This window comes from Mesoplodon bidens, assembly GCF_964165515.1.
Source record: "Mesoplodon bidens genome assembly, chromosome: 5".
Taxonomy (NCBI): Eukaryota; Metazoa; Chordata; class Mammalia; order Artiodactyla; family Ziphiidae; genus Mesoplodon; species Mesoplodon bidens.
The window spans coordinates 56,767,508-56,788,061 of record NC_138161.1 but is presented as its reverse complement, the minus strand read 5'-3'; the positions used below and the strand labels follow the sequence as shown (position 1 = coordinate 56,788,061).

The window sequence follows — 20,554 nt, the reverse complement described above, 5'->3', positions numbered from 1 at the left end:
TGATTTCTAATCTCTTAACGTTGTGGTCAGAATAGATGCTTGATATGATTTCAATTTTCTTAAATTTACCAAGGCTTGATCTGTGACACAAGATGTGATCTATCCTAGAGAATGTACCGTGTACACTTGAGAAGAAAGTGTAATCTGCTGTTTTTGGATGGAATGTCCTAAAAATATCAATTAAGTCTGTCTGGCCTATTGTGTCACTGAAAGCTTGTGTTTCCTTATTAATTTTCTGTCTGGATGATCTGTCCATTGGGGTAAGTGAGGTGTTAGAGTCCCCCACTATTATTGTGTTACTGTCGATTTCCTCTTTTATAGCTGTTAGCATTTGTCTTATGTACTGAGGTGCTCCTATGTTAGGTGCATATGTATTTATAATTGCTATATCTTCTTCTTGGATTGATCCCTTGATCATTAGGTAGTGTCCTTCCTTGTCTCTTGTAACATTCTTTATTTTAAAGTCTATTTTATCTGAGTATAGCTACTCCAGCTTTTTTTTGATTTCCATTTGCATGGAATATCTTTTTCTATCCCCTCACTTTCAGACTGTATGTGTCCCTAGGTCTGAAGTGGGTTTCTTGTAGACAGCATATATATGGGTTTTGTTTTTGTAGCCATTCAGTGACCCTGTGTCTTTTGGTTGGAGCATTTAATCCATTCACATTTAAGGTAATTATCAATATTATCAATAATTATCAATATATATGTTCTTATGACCATATTCTTGATTGTTTTGGGTTTGTTTTTGTAGGTCCTTGTGTTTCCCACTTCGAGAAGTTTCCTTAGCATTTGTTGTAAAGCTGGTTTTGTGGTGCTGAATTCTCTTAGCTTTTGCTTGTCTCTAAACCTTTTGATTTCTCCGTCAAATCTGAATGAGATCCTTGCCAGGTAGAGTAATCTTGGTTGTAGATTCTTCCCTTTCATCACTTAATATATGTCCTGCCTGTCCCTTCTGGCTTGTAGAGTTTCTGCTGAGAAATCAGCTGTTAACCTTATGGGAATTCCCTTCTGTGTTATTTGTCGTTTTCCCTTGTTGCTTTTAATAATTTTTCTTTGTCTTTAGTTTTTATCAATTTGATTACTATGTGTCTCAGAGTGTTTCTCCTTGGGTTTATCCTGCTTGGGACTCTCTGCGCTTCCTGGACTTTGGTGGCTATTTCCTTTCCCATGTTAGGGAAGTTTTCGACTATAATCTCTTCAAATATTTTCTTGGGTCCTTTCTCTCTCTCTTCTCCTTCTGGGACCCTTATAATGCGATAGTTGTTGCATTTAATGTTGTCCCAGAGGTCTCTTAGGCTGTCTTCATTTCTTTTCATTCTTTTTTCTTTATTCTGTTCCACAGCAGTGAAGTCCACCATTCTGTCTTCCAGGTCACACTTATCCATTCTTCTGCCTCATTTATTCTGCTATTGATTCCTTCTAGTGTATTTTTCATTTCGGTTATTGTATTGTTCATCTCTGTTTCTTTGTTCTTTAGTTCTTCTAGATGTTTGTTCTTTAAATCTTTTAGGTCTTTATTAAACATGTCTTGCATCTTCTCAGTCTTTGCCTCCATTTTTTTCCTGAGGTCCTGGATCATCTTCAGTAACATTCTGAATTCTTCTTCTGGAAGGTTGCCTATCTCCACTTCACTTAGTTGTTTTTCTGGGATTCTATCTTGTTCCTTCATCTGGTACATAGTCCTCTGCCTTTTTATTTTGTCTGTGTTTCTGTGAATGTGGTTTTCTTTCCACAGGCTGCAGAATTGTAGTTCTTCTTGTTTCTGCTATCTGCCCTCTGGTCTTTTGATGACTTTTTAAGTGGAACACTATTCAAATTACATATGTGAAGCACATGGATTCCTATTGTTTAATTTTCTTGGCTTTAAAAGTTGACTCAGGTAAATCCAGGTTTCTATTCTTTTTTTTTTTTTTTTAAGAAGATGTTGGGGGTAAGAGTTTATTAATTAATTTTTTATTTATTTTTGCTGTGTTGGGTCTTCGTTTCTGTGCGAGGGCTTCCCCTAATCGTGGCAAGTGGGGACCACTCTTCATCGCGGTGCGCAGGCCTCTCACTATCGTGGCCTTTCTTGTTGCGGAGCACAAGCTCCAGACGCGCAGGCTCAGTAGTTGTGGCTCACGGGCCTAGTTGCTCTGTGGCATGTGGGATCCTCCCAGACCAGGGCTCGAACCTGTGTCCCCTGCATTGGCAGGCAGACTCTCAACCACTGCGCCACCAGGGAAGCCCCAGGTTTCTATTCTTACATTGCACTTTTAGCTCCCTAGGACTATGTAGTCAATTAAGCTATCCTTCCAAGAGTGCTAAATAGTCATTAACATTATTAATCATTTTTAAAGTACCAGGGTCTGATTTCCTCTGGGAAATGCTGTGCACTGCTTTTGAGTGTGTCTCAGGTCTACTACAAGGATGGAGCCATATCCTTCAGCTCTGTTGTCATATGTGTCAAAGCTAAAACTTTCCTGTTGGTGGGATCATGACTTTGGGTTTTAGGTATAGTTTCATGGCTTCATAAATTACTTAAGACCCATATCTGGATATGGTTCTCTTTTAAATGAAATTATTTTAATCCTAACCGAGCATATAAATATTCAGTGACTAGAACTGGATTGAATTGGAAAATTGGATTAAATCGTACACCATTGCTAATAGCCACAAATACTGAAATGGTCCTTCACATAACCCCCCCTCCCCATTTTACTGAGAAAAAACTGAAGCTGAGAAAAATTAAGTAATTGGGACTTCCCTGGTGGTCCAGTGGTTAAGACTTCACCTTCCAGTGCAGGGGGTGTGGGTTTGATGCCTGGTCAGGGAGCTAAGATCTCACATGCCTCACGGCTGAAAAACCAAAACATAAAATAGAAGCAGTATTGTAACAAATTCAATAAAGAATCTGAAAACTGTCCACATCAAAAAAAAAATCTTGAAAAGAAAAGTAATTTACCCTAAGTCACCCAACTATAAATGGTAGAGCCACAATTCAAACCCCAAGACACTGTGAACCCAGTTATTTCTCTTAAAAACTATTCTGGAAGAGAGCATATCTGTTTGTGAAATAAGTTACTGAAATTAAGATACCCCTGTAGTTTAGAGTGTATTATGCCAAGGTAACATGGAGGCTGCTGGTGTCACCTTATCTTTTGAGCAGAGACCTTAAGTAGTTATCCCTCTAATGGAATTGATTTAATTAAGAATCTCTTTTGTTCATGGCCCTGCTTATAAAATCTCTGTAAATAAGCACTTTTGCTAGGTGTTCAGTTTCTAGTACATACACTTAACTAGAGGTGAGGTTGAACAATTCTTTGACTCCCGTTTCTCTTCCACACTCAGCATCACATTAGCACAGGTCTTCCCAGTTCCCACTCTAATGCTTTAATTCAGATCTTAGGGCATGCAGAGTTTTATATGGATAATTTGTTTTTTGACACATCTAATTTCTGTATTTGTTTATTACATTATTTTAGGTGATTATGGTAACTATAGTAAAATTTTGTCATTCAGTGTCTCTTGTGTAAAGAAAATGTTTAAAAAATTGTATTACCCTGTTATCTTTTTTTTTAAGGCTTTTACTTTTTAATTAATTTATTTTTGGCTGCATTGGGTCTTTGTTGCTGCATATGGGCTTTCTCTAGTTGTGGTGGTTTCTCTTGTTGCGGTGCATGGGCTCTAGGCGCACAGGCTTCAGTAGTTGTGGCGCACGGGCTCAGTAGTTGTGGCTCACAGGCTCTAGAGTGTGGGCTCAGTAGTTGTGGCACATGGGCTTAGTTGCTCCACAGCATGTGGGATCTTCCTGGACCAGGGCTTGAACCCATGTCCCCTGCATTGGCAGGCAGATTCTTAACCACTGCACCACCAGGGTGGTGTTATCTTATAATACCATGCAGCCACTAAAAAAGATTGAGGTAGATAGATATTCACCCTACCTACCACCACCACTACCACCAGTACTACCACCTCCACCTCCACTCTTATTGTTATTAGTAGCAAAATTTGCATGGCAGTTGGTTTGAGTTAGGTAATGTTCTAAGCTGTTCACGTGTATTAAGTCTTTTAATCTACAGGCTATCTCTGAAAGGATATGCAAGAAACTGGTCATCATGGTTCCTCTGGAAAGGGTGTCTGGAGCAACTAGAGTCTGACCTAGAGATTTAGTTTTCACTGAATCCGTTTTTATTGGTTTGAAATTAACATACACATTGCATTGTATTTAATTTTAATTTTAATGTAATGAAAACTTCATTAACATTAAAAGAATATGAAAGTAGAAATAGAACATAGGTATGTAGAAAAACAGCAAGCAGCACATGTTCACTATGGCTGCAAATTGTTGCTTTTTAAGAAATATATTATGGCCAACACTAAAAGGCACAGCTCAAATATTCCTTCAAGAAAAATCTCACTGCCCATCTATAAGTAGAGAAGTTAGCTGACAGCCTCCAAGTATTCAAGCTGAGCTCATTCTCTTTTTCACGTGCCCTGTTAATGACTGAGTGAGGTGGTGGAACAAGGGCCAGGCCACTTCCTCCCAATGTCAGTCTCCTCTAACCTTTGCTCCAGAATTCCGACTGGGCTATTCTGCATGGCATTGTCAGGTCTGCATGACAGTCTACCCTCTGACCAATCCTGTGTCCTGCACTCTTTCACAGGTTTTCCTTCCCAATAACCATTTGCATTCCTAATTAATTCTCAGTTCCTGCTTCCCAAAAACCTGAACCAGTACATACATTCAAAAGGATGTAGAGGAGGAAAAATTCTCTTCTACCCTTTTAGGATCTCTGGCTGCACCTAAGATTTAAACTGACATAAGAGGAAAGATTAATGGGAGAAAAGCATACAAGTTTTATTGTTTTTACATGTACATGGAGACCTTTATTAGAGAATGAAGACCTGAGGAAGTGGCCAGAGCAGAAAGGTTTTATAACTTTTAGACAAAGAAATGATAAATGTGTGAGGGAATGGCAAAACAAAGGAGTTTGGGGCAGGGCCAGTAAATTGTGGGGAAGTGACTAGGAGATATATTGGGGTGCAAAACTAGGGTTTATACATTTTGCAAGTTTGTACAGATGCATTTCAGCATCGATTCCCAGTCTCTGTGGATAAGGATGTTCTTCTCTTCCTGGTGCTGGGAGGGCACCTGTACCCTCATGGGAAATTTTATGGCCTGTTTTTAGGTAGAAAAGGGTAGGTCAGAGAGCCCTTCCTGCATCTACTGTTTCTCAAATGCTTTGAACTCAGAATAATTAATATGTCAAAGTGACATATTTTGGGGTGCATGTCCTGAACTCCTTCAGGGACAAGGACAGGACTGGAAGAAAATGTAGACGATTCCTCCTTTATCTTAAAATTTGTTACTTCATCTTTTTCTCTTTTATACTGTTTATTTAATTATGCATCTGTGTAGTTTAAATGCACACACATAGTTTAAACGTATATACATTAAGAATCAGTCAGTTCCAAAAGATTTGCTAAGATCAACAGAAGTCTCTAGTTCTTTTACTCCATTTTTCTTTCCCCAGAAGAAAATACTTTTAATACTTTAAGTTGATTTTGTTTGATTTTAGCCTCTATATTGCTGATTAACAGGCTTGTACTGCTGCTTGTTGACTTTTTATTTTAGACTTTATTGGCTCTCTACTATGAAAGATAAGGATCTAGCTCTCCTCTTCCTTCCTGTGTCCACTGTGCATAAGCACCTTCCAAATGCCTCAGTGCTTTAAATAACACTGTATCATAATATCAGTATTTAATATTCACATTATTATGACTGTGAAAATGCCATTCACATCACAACCATATAGAAAACTATCATTGCTTTTCCTTATGCCATTTTCTGTTTTTCCTGAAGTTGATTTTTCTTGTTTTTTTCTTAACTGGTGGCATTTCTGTACCCTTGGAAAACTAGGGTGGAATAAGGATTACGAGTCAGGTTGCCTGAGTCTCAGTCCCAGTGCTCCTTCTTACTAGCTGTGTGACCTTGAGCTAGCTAGTTAATTGGCTTTGCCTCCTTTTTCTTATCTGTAAAATAGGGGCAATACATACATCCATTGCCTAAGGTTTAGATGCAGTGTGCTTAGAAGAGTGTTTGCCCACATAGGAAGCATACCATAAATGTTACTTATATTATTAGTCACTAATTCAACCCAAACACTCTGTCAGTTTGTCTGAGTCTCTTAATATGTTCACTCACCACAGTGAGTCTGTCAATTTCATCTTTGGGGAAGTGTCTCCCAGATTCTTCCAACCTGCCCCCACGCAGTAGTGTTCACCCAACCTAGGACGGACAGTGCAAACTCTTATTCAGGATTTCCATTGGTGAAATAAAATTCACATTTTATTGCAAGACAAGAAAAATTTAACATAAAATTTCTTTGCTCATTTGGGCCTCCTCCCTTCCTTTTAGTGTGCATTGTGCATCCACATTAACCAGACCTCCTTAGGAAATAACTTTCCTAACCATTTTTCTTAATCCCATCAAGGGTCACAACTCCTCGGGAGATAAACCTTTCTTCTTAATCTTGTACGGGGCCATGAATGACCCACAACCCACTACTCCCTTTATACCTGTAGATCTGGATTGTGTAAACCATGTTTAATGTACAGTCCTCTGTCTCAAAAACTTATGTAACTGTGCTTTGACCTCTAATGGGCAGAGCAGTTCTCAGAGCTTTCTGAGAGACTGTTCCCAGGTTATAATCCCCAGTTTGGATAGAATAAAAATTTCCATTTCTTTCTTAAATTAGCTGATTAATTTTTTGTCAACATCTTTTACCTTCATCTTCCCTTGTTTTTGGTTTTGATCCCTTCTCTTCTGGACTCCATATTTTCCTCTTTGTTGGCCTATGACTATTTTAATGAAGAATATCTTATAGCTTCCTGAGAAAGAGTTTTCTGGGAGGTAATTTTTTTTAAGGAAATTGCATGTCAGAAAATGTCTGTATTCTATCCTTACACTAATTAATAGTTTCATTGGATATATAATTCTAAAAGAAAAGTAATTTGTCTTCAGAATTATGAAGGCATTTTTTTCATTGTCTTCTCATTTCCAGTATTGCCATTTAGAAGTCTAAAGCTATTCTGATTCCTATTCTTAAATATGACTTTCCCCCCCCTTTTCTAGAATACTGTAGGTCCTTCTCTTTGACTTCAGTTTTCTATAGTTTCACAGTGATGTGTAATTAAATTTTAAAAGAAATTTGTCACTTTCTGCACCATTCTGCTCCTTGCTTTTTTTCACTAAGTATATCCTCAGATCTCAGCATATCAGCTGTCCTTACTGGAAAGCCTGTCTCACAAAGCATAGTAAACAGAGATGACAATGTACTCTTAGGGCAAGCTCCATCATGAGTGATAGTGGGGTTATATGGTACTTTTAAATAATTTTTCAAAATGTTTAATATATTTAGTAAAAAAAAAAGGATAAACCTTTCAAACAAATTGTTTGAAACAAACCAACCTTACAAACAAATTGTACACACTAAATATGTGCAGTTATTTGTCTATCAATAATACCTCAATGAAGCTTTAAAAAAATGTAGGAATTTTGGGCTGACTTCAGGTCACACATGATTTTATTGCCACTGCTTTTGTCTTGAATGTGACTGACAAAGAGCCTGCATAAGGATATAAATGCCTATTCTGCTTTTTTTTTTTTTTTGCCATTGCTTTCCTTATGTATTATCTTCAATCTACATATCCCTTGAAGGAACATTTTGAAGTCATTTGTTCATTTAGTTACAGTCACTTAACAAGGCACACATAAAGTGCAGAAAATTTCAATAAACTGAGAGCGCTGCTACTAATCTCATGAACTATCTGGCGTACTGAGCATAGGTAACAATGTCAACCTGAATATTAAATATTAGTATAGCTCCTTTTAAAAATAAAAATTCTAATATTTTATGCCTATACTCCATTGGATTGTTTTGCACACATCCAGGGGCAAACACCTCACTTTGAAGACAGGTCCTCCAGGATATCCTATTCTTTTGGCATATAATTATGGCAGGTTCCCCAAAAAGGATAATATTCCTGGTATGTGCATGTTAATATAGTGCCTGCTTTTTATCTTTCTCTCTTAAACTGTTACCACGTTTTGTCTCTCAGACCTTCACACCTGGTATTTTTACAAGCTATGAAGCCTTTGTGTTTTGAGGGTAATTAACACGTGTTCAATCTTAAGGTGTATAAGGCACTATACTAGTACCGTAGTGTTTCTTTTTTTAAAAATTAATTAATTAATTAATTAATTTTTGGCTGCGTTAGGTCTTTGTTGCTGCCGGCAGGCTTTCTCAAGTTGCGGCGAGTGGGAGCTACCCCTTGTTGTGGTGCCCGGGCTTCTCACTGTGGTGGCTTTTCTTGTTGCGGAGCATGGGCTCTAGGTGCAGAGGCTTCAGTAGTTGTGGCATGCGGGCTCAGTAGTTGTGGCTCTTGGGCTCTAGAGCACAGGCTCTGTAGTTGTGGCGCACGGGCTTAGTTGCTCTGCGGCATGTGGGATCTTCCCTGACCAGGGCTTAAACCCATGTCCCCTGCATTGGCAGGCGGATTCTTAACCACTGCCGCCACCAAGGAAGTCCCCGTAGTGTTTCTTAAACTTCAATGTACATTGAAATCACCTGGAGACTTCTTTTAGTGCAGATTCTGATTCAGTATGTCTGGGATTAGGCCTGTGGTTCTGTATTTCTAATAAGCTCCCAGGTGATGGCAATGATGTTGGTCTATGAAGCACACTGAGTTCTACTGTTGGAATGCAAAGATGTGCATAATCAGGCCTCCACCTTTAAAGGATTTATAATGTCATCAGGGATAAGCATGGGCATGAATAGAATACCCCAGATTTATGTAATTGTGAAATAGCTCTCCTTTTTTAGTGTCTTTATAGTCCTATTCTCCTCAAGGTCACCAAATTTTACCTACCCACTTGGACAGTTAGCAGCATGTGCCATGTGTTTCAAAACTCACCTGCATTCCCTTAATATTACCCTCCCTGAGATTTTTCCTCTTTGAGAATTAACATATTAATCATTATTTTAAAATATGTTAATGTATATTAATGTTTAATCCCTTTCAGATATTAGATTGAAATTTGTACCAGGTTGTCTGACGACATAAGCCCAAAATTTTGATGGTAGGAGAAATTATAAGGGCTGTGCACATGCTGGAAAGTAGATTGTGAGAGAGTCCTAGAAGCTGGGAGAAATCTGCCATGCAGTTCTATGATTAAATACTCAGGAGCTATATACATAGCATAGTCCCAGAAAGTAAACATTTCCTGAATGAGCGGGACCATGGGACTGATATACAAGGAACAAAAATGCAAGAAAAGAGTGCTGTTAAACCTCAAAATGGACTCATGAAAGGATTAATCATCAGTGATAAATGTTCATTGTCTCCAAAGAGCTGAATGTGTTGTACTATTCTGAGAAAATTCCATCTATCACTGTTGACCCATAATAGCTATCCATCTATAACACTGACTGGTGAGGCTCTGCACCCGCCAAGGTCAGCTTTATGACTTGCTTAGCTCCAAGTTACCACAGTGGCTGTTGCACCGTCACTATCACCAAGCATCCTTCTCTTCATCATAATTGCCAACCCACAAACACGCACACTCACTGCTTCTTCATCCTAAAGCAAAAAAGAGAAATATGGTGGCATGGTTTGTTCTCTCTAGGTATGCCTGCTAAAGTTAACTGAGCAATTAAAATATAGGCTTTCAAGTCTAATCAATTACTGAACACTGATTGAGTACCAACTTTATAAAAGCACTTTGTTAGGCCCCTGGGGGACATGAAGATTTGTAAGACCTGGTTCCCACCTTCACATAGCTTACATTCTAGTTGTTTGGATAATACATAACCTTTTGAAAAATCCACTATGAGCAACTGACCAAGTTCTTTTCACCTTTGTGTTTCCCTACCCAGGAAAAGTGAATGGTAGATAGTAGGTAACAAAAATGTTACTGAAGAATGGTAATTAAATGATGAAATTAAGCAACAGTTTTAGGCAACAATGAAGTACTCTCACAGGACATGATACAACTAATTTTAAAATGAACTTTGTGTACAATGATATAGGAACAATATTTCTCAAACTGGGCCCACAGGTTTCTTCAAGAATATTTTTTATTTTGTAGATATATGATACATACACATGAGGAATTTATATCCAGTTTCATGTTTGTATGTATTTAATTGTATTAACTGTATTTAACAGTTGAAATTTTAATTTAATATAATTAAAATGATTTAAAGTAATGTTAGGGATCCTCAGAAATAGTATTCTTTTTTTAATTATCTATCTGTCTATCTATCTATCTATTTATTTATTTATCGGCTGCACTGTGCGGCATGCAGGATCTTACTTCCCCAACCAGGGATCGAATCCAGGCCCCCTGCAGTGGAAGCACGGAAGCACTGGCCCACCAGGGAAGTCCCAATATTATTCTTTTAATATTATTAAAAGAATAATTCACATTATTCAATGCTATTGAATATTATTCAATGCCGTGTATGGATCTTATTTGAATTCTCTTACAAACAAACTGTAAAGTATCTTAAAAATCATAAGGGACTATATCCCAGTTAAAAAAAAATAAGGGGGGCTTCCCTGGTGGCGCAGTGGTTGAGAATCTGCCTGCCAATGCAGGGGACACGGGTTCGAGCCCTGGTCTGGGAAGATCCCACATGCCGCGGAGCAAGTAGGCCCGTGAGCCACAACTGCTGAGCCTGCGCGTCTGGAGCCTGTGCTCCACAACAAGAGAGGCCGCGATGGTGAGAGGCCCGCGCACCGTGATGAAGAGTGGCCCCCGCTTGCCACGGCTAGAGAAAGCCCTCACACAGAAACGAAGACCCAACACAGCCCTAAATAAATAAATAAATAAATAAATAAATTAAAAAAAAAAAAAAAAAAAAAAAAAAAAATAAGGGAAATTTATTTATTTATTTATTTATTTAGGCTGCACGTGGTCTTAGTTGCAGCATGCGGCATCTTCGCTGCGGCATGCAAACTCTTAGTTGCGGCATACATATGGAATCTAGTTCCCGGACCAGGGATCAAACTCAGGCCCCCTGCATTGGGAGTGTGGAGTCTTACCCACTGGACCACCAGGGAAGTCCCGGGAAATTTAAATAATTACTGGATGGTTGATGATCCTAAGAAATTATTGTTATTATGTTTTAGGTGTGATTGTTTTCTTTTCAAAATAATTTTTATCTTTTAAAAATCCATACTGAAGTAGTTATGAATGAGATGATGTGACGTCTGGGATTTTCTCTGAAATAATCCAGAGGGTGAGTGGATATTATGTGGAGGTATAGATTGTGGTAGGCAGAATAGTGGCTTCACCAAAATGTCTGTGTCCTAATCCCCAGGAATTAAGGTAGCAGTTGGAATTAAAATTGCTAATCAGTTGACTTTAAAATAAGATTATTCTGGATTAACCATTTGGGATCAATGTAATCACAAGGGTCCTTGTATTTGGAAGAGAGAGTCAGAGTCAGAGTCAGAGTGATACACTGTGAGAAAGACTTACTTGACTGGTTGTTGCTAACTTGAAGATGGAAGAGAGCCATAAACCAAGGAAGGTGAGCAGCCTCTAGAATCTGGAAAAGGCAAGTAAATGGATTCTCCTTTAGTGTCTTGAGGAAGGAACTCAGTCTGGTCAACACCATGATTTTAGCCCAGTGAGACCCATTTTGGACTTCTGACTTTCAGAACTGTAAGATAATAAATTTGTCTTGTTTTAAGGCTGACATAACCCTCATACCAAATTTAGAGTGTTTCCTTCTATCACCACTTTGCTTGAAGTTTTTTTTTTGCTTTTTAGTCATAACTTGTTGAATTTTGTCAACTGTTTTTTCTATATCTATTGAGATGATTTTTTTTTTTTTGATTTTCAAGTGTTAAGCCTTCCTTGCATTCTTAGGATAACTCCAATTGTCATGATATATAATCCTTTCTATATATTGCTAATTTTAATTTACCTTTCTTTTATTAAGGATGTTTGTGTGTATGTTTGTGAGAGCATTATACTGGCCTTATAAAATGAGTTGGGACACATTCCATCTTCCTTTATTTTTCAGGAACAGTGTATAAGATTAGTATGTATCTTACCATATAGTTGTTCAATATAGTTTCTGGGAGGGTACAAGTGCTAGAAATTCCTGTACTGCTGCCTGCTAACATCATCCTGTTTTCACTATTGGTTTTTAAATACTTATTTATATTTTATATTTTAGTGGTTGTTTAGAGTTTACATTATGCATCTATAATTTGTCCCAGTCTACCTTGAATTAATACATAACTTATACCAAATTATGTGTAGTCAGAATCATGTAACCCTATATTTCTACTTACCCCACTCATTCTTTGTAGTGTTATTGTCACATATTTTAAACTTACATATGTTATAATCCTCAGAATACAGTATTATAATATTTGTATTAAACAGTCTATTGTCTTTTTAAAATTAGCATTTCCAGTGCTCTTCATTTTTCCTCCTACTGAGCTAAGTTTCTATCTGGTGTCATTGCCCTTTAGTCTGAAAACTTTTCTTCAGTATTTATTGTAGGACAGTTCTGCTTGTAATTAGCTCTCCTAGGTTTTTTTTTTTTTTTGCTATTGTTAATTCTCCAAAAATATACTGAGCACAAAATATGAGCAAGACACTAAGTAATTGTCTAATGTATTCTTCATAAGGAAAGTCATTTGTTTTGATACTGTTTTCATTTTCCATGTTGAAATACTTTGCTTTTATTCTAGACTGAAAGATAGATAGCAACAGCAAGTCAGGATCAACTAAAACTAAAAGCCACTAAGAAACTGAAATTCAAGTAATTTCATGGAAAAGAATGGTGATTCATTCAAAGAAATGTAAGTAACAAAAAAATCCTATTTAAGTTATTAACATTATCACTTTCTTTACACTTTATGATTTAGAATTATAACAGTTTTTTGGGGGGGGCGAGGGGACGTGGCACACAGCTTGTGGGATATTAGTTCCCTGACCAGGGATTGAACCTGTGCCCTTGGCAGTAAATGTGTGGAGTCCTAACCACTGGACCACCAGGGAATTCCCAGATAACAGTTGTTTTAACAAAGCTATTTACAAAAGGAAGCAGTAAATAGCTACTGGCTTAAGGCCAGAGTGGCAGGTGATTGGTTCAGTGTTTTCACAATTTTAAAATTTCTCAAACAGGTTTATGTAAATAAGAGATAAGCAGAAATTTCAAATTATGTGTATGTGTTTGTGTGTGTGTGTGTGTGTGTGAGAGAGAGAGAGAGAGAGAGAGAGAGAAGAGAGAGAGACTTCTCAAATATAAGTGGGTCAAAAAATGTCCCTATGGTACCTTATTTCTAGGTTAAGAAAGTTGTATTGTTGTTTTTAATAAATGGTTTTTTCAAATGTATGGCTTTTGTCCCTTCCTAGTCACTGTAGAAAATGAACAAGCATATAAGAATCATAGCAATTACTATCAATCTTTTTGGCCTAATTAGTTCTTTCTTAGGCATAAAGCTAAACCTGGCACTATTTGTTATTTTATCTTGTCAGATATATTCCAGTATGAGGTGAAATGCAAAGATTTATGATGCAAAATTATTATAATACATCATCCAAAGAATGTTGGCTTCTTGCCATTACAGAAAGTATTAGGGATGAGAAGTAACTGGCCAATGAAATTATAACCTAGATTTATCAGCATCCAATAATCATAGGTACATGTTCATTTATTTACAGCAGAGTCTGTATTTTTAGAAGTATCTTTGAAATTTCTTTCCTCCTCACTTTTATGATTTATCCAATTGTCCATTCCATTATTATTATTTAAAAATATTATTTATTTATTTATTTGTGGCTGCGCCGGGTCTTAGTTGCAGCAAGTGGGATCTTCGTTGTGGCATGTGGGATCTTTTAGTTGCGGCATGCGGACTGTTAGTTGCAGCATGCATGCAGGGTCTGGTTCCGCAACCGGGGATTGGACCCGGGCTCCCTGCATTGGGAGCGCAGAATCTTACCCACTGGACCACCAGAAAAGTCCCCACCATTCCATTATTATTTTTAGAGTAAATATGTTGAAATTCTAATTTAATTTATATATAAAGACTGATCCTGAGTAATCAGATGGATATGTCCTCTGACGTGGGGATAAATTATGCCACATAGTGACTGAAAATAGAATTAACCCAGAAAGTGATTTTGACATAAGACCTCATTTTTTTACAGAGGTTATTTCAGTCCCAGACTTTGGGGATGAGTCAAAACAACTCACAGTGGGAGGGGTGAGGGAGCAATTTCATACTGAGTAAATTCTGCAGTATCCAGGAAGATTGATTGTTAGCAGGAACTTCTGAAAAATCAGGTCATGTTTATCAATCAACAGAATTTAATGAGCATTTCCTTTTGCCTGACACTGTTGCAAATACTGTGGGAAATATAAAAATATCTGTAAGACAAATAGAGGATCTACAGTCATGCTGGAGAAATAATACAATTGTTAAGAACAATTAAATGCTAAATTTTGTAGTAATATACAACTGTAGGTTCAATAAAGAGAGACTTTTTGTGGATTGGAATAATTAATAAGGTTTTACCAAAGGAAATGGGGAATTAGCTGTATGCTTATTAATCTTGGTTCTATTCTGGGTGGGATGACTGTAAAGCAAAATAAATAAACAACCAAACAACCAGATTTGTTGGTAGAAATGACTTATAATGATCTAAGTAGGGTCAGTTTAAGCCTTCCAGGTGTAGACAAATAAAGATACAAGATAAATTTCAAAAAGATCTGATTTTTATCTCATTGAGATAAAAGAGAAGAGGTGTTCAACAGATTAAATTCTGGGCTGTGCTAAGCTATTGTATTAGTTTTCTATTGCTGCATAACAAATCACCAAAAATGTAGCAGCTTAAAACAGCACATATTTATTAACTTACAGTTTCTCTGGGTCAAGAGAAACTATGGGCATAGCTCAACTTGGTTCTTTGCTTAGGGTTCAAAAGGCCACAATCAGGATGTTGACCAGGCTGCATCTGGAGGCCCGAGTGGAGGAAAATCTGCTTCCAAACTCATTTAGGTTATTGGCAGATTTCTGATCCTTTGGCTATAGGACTGAGGACCGCAGCTTTTTATTGGATGTCGCCTGGAGGCTGCCTTTTGGTCCTAAAGGACACTCATAATTTCCTACTACATGAACCTTTCCACAAGCAGTTACACTGTGGCAGTTTGCTTTTTCTGGACCAGCAGGCCTTGGACATGGTCTGCTAAGAGTCATATGTATATGATCTTAGGTGATATATTCATCTATCTGTCTATCTAATCTATAAGCCATGAGTCTCCTAAGATATAGATGGATAGATAGATAGATAGATAGATAGATAGGCAGATAGAAACGGTAACCTAATCATGGCCATGACATCCTATGACCTTTGGCATATTCTTTTGGTTAAAAGCAAGTCACAGGTTCTTCCTGCATTTAAGGAAGGGAGATTAACTCATTAGGTCTCACCTTAGGGTGTGTCCACCTAACTAACAAATATTAAATAATATATTTCTACCATATTTTATTGCACTAATTAACAACTCAGCACTTTAGTTGGTGACCTTAAATAATCTCTTTCTTTTCACTAAATCTCAGTGTTAGGACACAGTTTTCTATATGTCTCTCACATTTCTGCACATCTTCTGAGCAAGAGGCATTAACTTCCTTGTTCTGTTTGCACAGATGTTTGTATAGCTATTGTCTCCCTCCAGGGCAGATGACAGATTTGTTTCCTGACCAGGGTGATAAAGATAGTTTTTCCTTCTTGTAAAACATTAGGCAAGTTTGCTAGCATCCTTCTTATAAAACTAAGGGTTTTCTAAACTCAGAATTCCTCAGCTGTGACACAAATCATCTGCATGTCCAGCATCCACCTGAGTTCACATCCTCATACCCCCATGGGACTTGGGGAGTAATGGATATCGACTTGAACATGAAGCTCATGTTGCCTGCTGTGCCCTGGGCACTAAAGTCCTTTGTCTCTGACCCGGATGTCTCCTGTCTTCTACCAGCATCTATGAAACTGCGAGCAGGCTAAGCAGGGCAACATCTCAATCCCTTCACAATTTTTGACACTCAATTTTCCTCTATGTAATTTAAGAGATTAGAGTGAGATTATTTCTAACATTCCTTTCATGTTTCTTCATTGATATTCTAATACTCTAACTGGCTTTGTCATTTTTATCATTGGCATAGAAGAACTCAGCCATTTTTGTACTTGACTTCTTTAAAGGGTGTTTAAGCACTCCGCAATAGTATGGAGATAGTAAACATTATTTAAAACTACCGTTTGCAAATAAGGAAACTAAACTTTAATTTGCTGGTACTGCTAATGTGAGGCATTTACCATTTGGGAAACAAATCTGTTAGGATACTGGTTTTACTGGGGTTCAGGTGCTCATCCCTTAGCTCATGTTTTTGTTGTAGTTTTTGGCTTATGGAAACATTATAAAATTTCATTCTTTGAATTTCTTTAAGTCGTATCAGTCTGAAATATTCCACATCCTGTGTTTTGTTTCAAACTTTTCCTTTCTCACATTTACAAACATTAACTTGTCTGTGACTGTTAATTAGCATTTCTTGATTGATATTTTTTGTTTACTGTGAAAAAATGAAGTGCTTTGGCAGGGGATAGAATTGTAGTGAACCATCGAAGAGGGTTGGAGCCTGAGAGGGCATCCTGAAACAAACCCGTATAGGCAAAGTGCACAGATATAATAAGTAGGTTTTCCACAAAGTCAGCAAAGGACCCACAACTGCAGGTGAGACTAGCCTGGTTTTGCTATTTTGTTATTTTCTTCAGCTATAATTGAAAGTAATAAACTCAAAATTTAATTTTTTACCACATATGAAAAATGTATAGAGACTTCAGAAATAGCTAATACGTATTTTTCATAGAAGATTATATTTGGCTTAATATTTTAAAACAAAAACCCCAACATAAATAAAAAAATCTAACATTCTGACATCAGAGTTTGTGCCACACGTGAGCATCCTATAACTGTGAGTGTGAGCGTGTATGTGCATGTGTGTATCAGCTTGTGTTTGCATGGAGGTCAAAGTGACAGTGTACCCTTACCTCCACCTAAGGGACCAGGTTTTAAGCAAAATTACATTTCACTGGAGCCATCCTTTCCCCTCCCCTCTCAGCATCAAATGATGATGATGATGATGCCAACCATGATGAAAATAAAATGATGGTGACAACAATAGTTACAACAGCTAACGTTTATCCAAGTCTCTAATGTGTATCAGGCATTATTCTCTATGCTTTACTAGTGTTTCATTTAATCCTTAAAACAGTTTGTGGATTGGGTATTACTATTAAACAGATTTTCATGAAACTGTAGCAAAAACAACTTGTGTAATTTTTCCAAATTAAAATAATTTTCAAGTAGTGTCAGAACTTTATCCTAAGGATAACTTCTCAGTAGCCTGGGAATTTTTTTTTTTCAGTTATGAGCCATGACAGAGACAAGAAAAATAAAACAAAACAAAACTGAAGGTTGAATTAGTAAAAATGAACCTAATTTAGATACCTAGAAATCTATTGTTGGTGGTGGTTTTTGGCCGCACAGCGAGGCTTGTGAGATCTTAGTTCCCTGACCAGGGATTGAACCTGGGTCCTCCGTAGTGAGAGCGCAGAGTCCCAACCACTGCACTGCCAGGGAATTCCCAGATACTGAGAAATCTATTAAATGTTCCTCTTATCATTAATTTGGAACAATGAACAAAATAAGAAAAAATTACCAAAGGAAGTTACATAAGGTTAAACAGAGAGTGCCAGAGACCAAGAGCTACATCTTGGTCTTGCTACGTGTTAGCCTCTCTGGCTGTGTCAGTTCAGAAACTGTAGGATCAGTTTCAGGAGCATTCAGCATGCCACAGTTCCTTCCATGATTTAAAGCCCTCTCTAAACTGCACAGTCCTCTCTGAATTTCCACTCCATTTTTCTGCTTCACTTGCCAGGGAAAAAAACAAAAAATCCCCCAAAGAGCTGCCTATGCTTACTATCTCTACTTCCTTGATTTCTCCTCTCATCTCACTCCAGTCAGGTTTCCTGCCTAGTATTCCTACAGAAACTGCCTTTGCCAAAGCCACCAGTGATGTCTTTGTTGTCATCTCCAATAGATATTTCTGCTTCTTATCTTACTATACCTCTCAACATAATCTAACGAAGTTGATTATTATTTTCTTCACGAAACACTCCTTCCTTTCTTTGTAACATCATTCTTGCCTGATTGGCCTCCTTTCTCACTGGTCACTCTTTCTCAGTCTTTTTTCCTGGCCTCTCCTGCATGAACAAACTCAAATCAAGTTTGTTCTCTTCATCTCTGTGCCTGTCCCAGTACTCAATCAGTATTTGCTGGATGTATGAGTGAAAAAGTGAATGGATAGATAAATGAATAAAGTAATAAATGAAGTGTTATGGATGTGCATAGGTAGAAGAGCTTAATTTTGCCTGAGATAGTTAGAAAAATTTTTCTGAAGAAGGTAAAAATTGACCTGTCTTGAGAGATATGTCAAGACTTGTCTAGTGAACAAATAAAGTGTTCATTTCCAGAAATGAGTGTTCCTACAAAATTAATCTATAGTGTACCATTTCTTAGGAAGCTATGGGAGAATGTTCTATTCCAGAAGGAGAAAATAAGCTAAGAAGGAGAAAAACATGAGATCCAGTAGATCCAACACAAGTGAGAGGAAAAGGAAGTCATCTGGAAGATGGATAAGGGAGACGCTATGATGATGGCTGGGCAACAGGCCCAGGGATGAGCAGTCCAGAGTGGACCAGGAGGGCAGAGCGCTGCAAGAAGATGAATCTGGTGGAATGTACTTCTACCAAGGAAAATGAGTCTGATAGGTACACAGAAATCCAGGTTATTTAAAAAGGGATAGTTATTAAATAGAGGTAAAATTAAAAGAAGTGAAAAAAGAGCATCATGATGCAGGTGTAGATGGTGTTCACACAGTCATAATAATGCAAATACTGTTTTATTTAATTAAAATTATGGTTAACTCTCCTGGAAGGATTAAAGAAAGGGAAAAGTCTGTGCTTTGGGAAGGGATAAGCATGAAAGGGAACTAAATTCTCATGTTCTATTATACATAGGAAATTCATTAAAAATGACTAAAACTGAAAAAAATTAAGTAGCATTATAAATATATTATTTAGAGATAAGGAGTTAAATGCTAAAAGAAAAAAGCCAAAATAGTTGGGAATGGTTGCCTCTGTGGAAGATAATGGAGGGGTCAAGTGATTACTTATTTTCGTAATAAGCCATATAGAAGTATTTGGCATTAGAATGTATGTTAAAAAGAATAAAATTAGAAGAAGAGAGGTTAAACAATGACATTAACATAAACAGTTCAGTCCTCAACACTGGGTTCTCAGTGTTGATGCCAAAACCCTTGCTTTGATGTGGGAAAGTTTCAAAAAGAATTGGTGGAAAGTTTGAGAGTTTTGTATTTAATCTTTATAAAAATAAGTGTCTGTCAATTGACGTAATCTCAGAGGGTGATGATGTGACCATAGGCAGACCTAACTGGAAAAATAGGTTACCTGCCCGTAAGAAAATTCAGCTGGAAAATATCATAATATAGCTTTCAGGGCTATTTGCAGTTGTGCCTTGGTGGTAAAGTCAGAGACCGCTCAGAGACTACATTCTTTATTTATGTATTTATTTTTGACTGCCCTGCCCAGTTTGTGGGATCTTAGTTCCCTGACCAGGGACTGAACCCGGCCCCGGCAGTGAAAGTGCCCAGTCCTAACCACTGGACCACCAGGGAATTCTCCAGAGACTGAATTCTTAATATAATCTTCTTCATAATAAACATATATTGTGGGTTACAGTCAAGCTTGTTGTAGGAAAATGTGTTCTCTTTTACTAAAAGCCCTTTGAGGAGAATCATTCTTTCTCTGAAGAACTCTGTAATTTCATAGCTTTTATGTTACAGAACTTATTTTTAATAAGGAAAAGTCTTACAGCAGAGGTGACCTATTAAATAAAGTTATAACATACCTAGAAAACTGTGTCTGGTGCTATTATAGAAGTGTTGTCACAGGATGGTAGTAACACAGATCCAAGAGTATAAGCCCACAGACTTAGATTTAAGCAACTGCCCCCAGATTCAGGTCTGAGAACTTTATTTTTTTTTAATTAGTTAATTAATTTTTAAATTTTTGGCTGCGTTGGATCTTTGTTGCTGCGAGCGGGCTTTCTCTAGTTGCAGCGAGCGGGGGCTACTCTTCGTTGTGGTGCACGGGCTTCTCATTGCAGTGGCTTCTCTTGTGGCAGAGCACGGGCTCTGGGCACGAGGGCTTCAGTAGTTGTGGCGCACAGGCTTAGTTGCTCCACAACATGTGGGATCTTCCCCGACCAGGGCTCAAACCCGTGTCCCCTGCATTGGCAGGAGGATTCTTAACCACTGCGCCACCAGGGAAGCCCCAGGTCTGAGAACTTTAGTGTAAAAAGTTCCTTCTGTTAAAAAATGAAAGAGTGACATCAGACAGTTTGTA

General features: G+C 37.6%; 1 long non-coding RNA gene across 1 annotated transcript in view; it reads left to right on the top strand.

The window, feature by feature from the left end:
* Window positions 1-20,554, top strand: part of LOC308617278 — a 58,569-nt gene that overhangs the window by 16,142 nt on the left and 21,873 nt on the right. Inside the window, exon 2 of the long non-coding RNA XR_014015850.1 lies at window positions 12,760-12,870. This is a non-coding gene — a long non-coding RNA (uncharacterized lncRNA). The remainder of the gene's footprint in view (window positions 1-12,759; window positions 12,871-20,554) is intronic.